Genomic DNA, 4,917 nt, shown 5'->3' with positions numbered 1-4,917 from the left:
AAATGAGAAAAAAAAGCTAGGGTAGCAATACTTATACCAGACAAATAGACTTTAAAACAAATTCTATAACAAGAGACAAAGAGGGATCCAGTAATCCTACTTGTGAGAATTTAACCGAAGAAACCAAAAACACTAATTCTAAGAGACATATGCATCCGTGTGTTCCTTGCAGTATTATTTAGCCAAGATATGGCTTTGGCAACTTAAGCGTCCATCAATAGATGAATGGATAAAGAAGAAGTGGTACATATGTACAATGGAATACTACTCAGCCATAAAAAAGAATGAAATTTTGCCATCTGTAACAACATGGATGAAACTGGAGGATATTATGCTGAGTCAAATAGGTCATACAGAGAAAAACAAATACCATATAATTTAACTTATATATGGAATCTGAAAAACAAAATAAACAAACAAGCAAAACAGAAGCTAACTCATAGATAACAGAGAACATTTTAATGATTGCCAGATGGGAGAGGAGTTAGGAGATGTCTAAAAAAAGGGGGAGGCATTAAGAAGTACAAATCTGTAGTTAGAAAATTGTCATGGGGATGTAAAGTATAGCATAAGGAATATAGTCAATAATATTATAATTAACTATGTATAGTGTCATATGGGTACTAGATTAATTGGAGTGATTACTTCAGAGTTTATATAAATATTTAATCTCAGTGTTGTACACCTGAAAGTGATATAATACTGTATGCCAACTATAATTGAAAAATAAAAGATTATTTTTAAAAATGAAGGTGAAACAGAAACATTTTCAAATAAATAAAAGCTAAAATAATAGCATACCCACACTAAAGGAAACAATAAAGATGTTATTCAGACAGAAGGAAATGATCCCACATGGAAGTCAAAGATCCAGTAAGACATGAAAAGCAGTGAAAATGATAAATATATGAGTAAATTTAAACAAATATCTGGACATTTGATATATTTTTAAAAATAAGATATTGATTAACTTTGGAGAAAAGAAACCCTTTTTAATAGTTGGTGTTATACAATTAGATATCCAAAAAGGATAAGAAATACTAAACTTGACCCCATCTCACACTGTATAGAAAAATCATATGCAGGTAGATTGTGGATCAAAGTATAAAATGTAAAATAATAAAGCTTTTATATTCATGACCTCATTGTAGGAAATGACTTTTTAAACAGGACATAAAATTTATCATCCGTAAATGAAAAAGTTGGTAAATCTGACTAAGTTGAAACTACAACTTTGTTTCTCAAAAGATATCATTAAGAGAGTGAAAAGAGCCTACGGCCATGCCACCCTGAACACGCCCGATCCCGTCTGATCTCGGAAACTAAGCAGGGTCGGGCCTGGTTAGTACTTGGATGGTAGACCACCTAGGAAGACCGGGCTCTGTAGGCGTAAAAAAAAAAGGGAGAGAGAGAGAGAGAGAAAAGATGAGTCACATGACATGTTCTTGGCCCTGACCTAACTGGGCTGGGCTGTGAGAAACCTGGAACCATCTGTGCCCAGATGACATCACAGTCATGTTTACAGCCTGTGTGTAAATCTAAAAGCTTGACTAAATATGGGAAAGCCTGAGAACTCTGTTTCCTAATCTAAACCCTTTTGAAGCACAGGAAAACCTGGTGGGGTTAGGCCAGGGCCACTGTTCAGTGTCTCAGTCAGGTGGCTGCAACACCACCTACACTAAAGAAATGACTGTGAAGACTACACATACGTGGATTCCGTTCAAGTGCCCTCGTTTTTTTCCTTCAGAGCTAGGCTAGGCTATGAAAAAAATATTGGAACAAGGAGTCAGGTATATTCAGGATTAGGCTACGAATCTCAAAATTCTTCCAAGTGAATGTTTCTGGGGCTACTGAGAAGGCAGTAGAATTCTCCAGATGAACAGAGCAGGCACCATGAAATCGGTTAAAGTCCAGAGACCTTTCGTTCCTCCCCCATCACAGGTCTCAAGAACGTTTTCCTGGCTATTTTGACTCTTCCTCCTTCCTTAACTGCAATACGTGTGGATCTCCCAACTAAATGTGTTGGTCTTTTTATTAGTTTTCTAAAGCTGCTATAACAAATTACAAACAACTTAGCTTAAAAAACTTAAAAAAACATATATTACTGTCTCTCAGTTCTAAAGTTCAGAAGTCCGGACGACATGAGTCTCAGTGGGCTAAAATTGAGTTGTCAGCAGGACTGTGTTCTTTTCTGAAAGCTCTACAGTAAAAGTCATTTTCTTGCCTTTTTCAGCTCCTAGAGGCTGGCTGCATCCCTTGGCTCATGGCCCCCTTCTTCCATTTTCGTAGTGAGCAATGGCAAGTTGAGTATCTCACACCACATCACTTCAACCTTGCTTCCATTGTCACATCTTTTATCTGAATCTCTTCTTCTGCCTCTCTCTTCCATTTTAAGGACTCATGATTCCATTGGGCCCAGGGAGAATCTCTCAATCCTAAAATCAGCTGATTTGCAACCTTAATTCCCCATTGCCTTGTAACCTAAAATAGTCACAAGTTCTGAGGATTAGAACATGGACATCTTTGGGGGCCATTATTGTGCCTACTGCAGTGCTTCATTAGCTAACTAGCTTTGTCTGCTCAACACATCCTCTAACCAGTGTGTGTGTGTGTGTGTGTGTGTGTGTGTGTGTGTGCATGTGCTTCATTCACACGCTTCATTCACATTTGAAATTGTAGCCACTGATTATCAGAAATGTGAGAAAGGATTCTAACAAAGAACACAAACAAAAATAAACAGATGAAATGAAATTAAGGGAAAAAAAGGAATGCAGGGGACAAAAGAAAAATAATTAAAAATAATTAAAAACTCCTCTAATATTTCAGAGAGATAGGTCCTGCCTGGATTCATTAAACAAGAACAAAAGGTGTTAAAGACAGAAACACTCAAAAGACGACAGAACTCTTGGATATCAAAAATATAGAAGTAAAAAAAATCAATATGATTAATTTTTAAATGAGTAAATATACCACAAATTTAAAAAAAAAAGTCAGAGATGAAGAGTAGAAAAGAGAAATCAAAGATCGATCCAAAAGAGTGAACATCAAAACAACAGGCATTTAGAGAGATAACTGAGAAGAAAATATCAAAGAAAGAATGTTTAGATCCCCAGAACGGAAGACCGTATGTTTCATGATTGAAAAGGGCACCGAGTGCCCATCTCAGCTGTTGAAAAAAGACCCCCATAAGGGTACATTATCATTAAAACTCAGAACACCAGAAAAAAAGAGATCATAAGTTTTCGGATGAAAATAGTTCACAAATAAGGATCAAGAAGCAGAATGGCATCAGACTTCTCAACAACTAGATTTGCCACAAAAGATAAAGAGCAATACCATCCAAAATACAAGGGGAATTTATTTTCAGATTAGAATCCTATACTAAGCCTAATCATCAAAAAATATGAGTAACAAAATAAATGAGTATTTTCAATTGCTTCCCCTGCACTTTTTTTTTTTTTTAAATCACCAAGAGGGAATAAAATAAGATAGGATGGGATCCAGGAACCAAGGAATTCCTCGCAGGGAGAGGACAAGGGAATCCCACAATTGCCATGAAGATCACCGCTCTAGAGCTGAGCTGGAGGAGGAAGGGCTCCCAGAGAGAACTCACGATGCCCTGCCCCCGAAAAGAAAAATACACAGAAACAGATGATCCGATGTGTTGAGAGCCATATTGAGAAGATAGTTACAGTCTTATAGCCGAGGCTGAGGATGAATTAATAGGTACATAGAAAATATTAGATATTGATTAAAGGATTCAGTATTGTATCTAGAACAGAAAAACAGAAATGAGAGAGTGTCTATGTTGTGTCATTGGGACAGGGGTGGGGCAGTGACCAGACACAGTACCAGCAAAAATGGATTCCCCTCATACTACATGGTGGGAAGTCAAGATACAATGCTTAAAACTGAAAAATCAAGAAACGGTACATTATTTAGAAATTGGGTGGTAAATACCAGAAGAGATACCTAAAAGAGTTGAAAAAGGTTGTCGTCTCCGAGAAATGGGGATTAGAAAATGAATGGGAACTGACATGTTATTACAAGCTTTGTTACCCTATTTGACTTTGAAAACTAATTATTTGAATGATTTTCAGTACAGAAAATTTGTTTTACAGGTGACAGCTATTGTAATATTGGTTAAATTTATATGCTAGCTTGAAAACCTTCAACTCTGTGGAGGTGCTGGAGTAACTCTGACATCCTACGAGACATACCACTTTGCTTATATGCTACTTCTCTCGTGTCAGAGCATTTTCTCATCTATCACTCCATTTGCCATTCAGCAGTTTCCGGGTGGTCATCACTGCAGTTACCACCCCCGTTTTCAGATAAGGCAATGAAGCCTTTAAGGGGTAGGATAACTTGGCCAAGTCACACGGCCAGTTGCCTCGAATTTGGAATCTGTTGGGTCTAAATAAATTAGTCATGTTCTTATTAATAAAGAAGCTGTGACCAAAACGAAAAATTCCTGATACCTAGTCCTGATCTGATTCGATGAGACGACATTTCATAAAATGTGTTCTGAAGAAATAGTGAACGCGATGTTCTGCAATCCAACACTACACACTCCTTCTAAGAGGCTTTAATGTACCGTGGAGTAGTGTAGATCTCTAAGAAATTTTGCAGTTAAATAAATAAACAAACTTATTTAATCCATTATTTTCCAAGCCTTGCCATCATGCGGTCTTTTCGGGATGGGGCTGGGAAGGCTCCCACTAACGATAAAGATGGTGAAACAAAACTCGGGGGACAGTGCACTGGGACCAAGTTAAGCCCTGGACAGGCAGAGGAGTGGTGGGCAGGATTGGAAGGTTCTAGAAGGGAGACTGGAGACATAGCTCTTTTCCAGGAACAATGGCTCCTGAATCATAGATGACACTAAATTTTCTGGGGAGTTCCTTCTAAAAATGC

At 37.5% G+C, this 4,917-nt stretch overlaps 1 non-coding gene across 1 annotated transcript; it reads left to right on the top strand.

Annotated features, from left to right (window-relative positions):
- Positions 1 to 1,271: 1,271 nt before the first annotated feature.
- LOC111731981 lies at positions 1,272 to 1,390 on the top strand. Its single transcript, XR_002777389.1, has one exon. It is a non-coding gene; the product is annotated as a 5S ribosomal RNA (ribosomal RNA).
- The last annotated feature ends 3,527 nt before the right edge of the window (positions 1,391 to 4,917 follow it).

Source organism: Pteropus vampyrus, unplaced genomic scaffold (assembly GCF_000151845.1).
Source record: "Pteropus vampyrus isolate Shadow unplaced genomic scaffold, Pvam_2.0 Scaffold416, whole genome shotgun sequence".
NCBI classification, from domain to species: Eukaryota; Metazoa; Chordata; class Mammalia; order Chiroptera; family Pteropodidae; genus Pteropus; species Pteropus vampyrus.
Note: the sequence above shows the minus strand (reverse complement) of the source record. Positions and strands in the feature narration are given on the sequence as shown.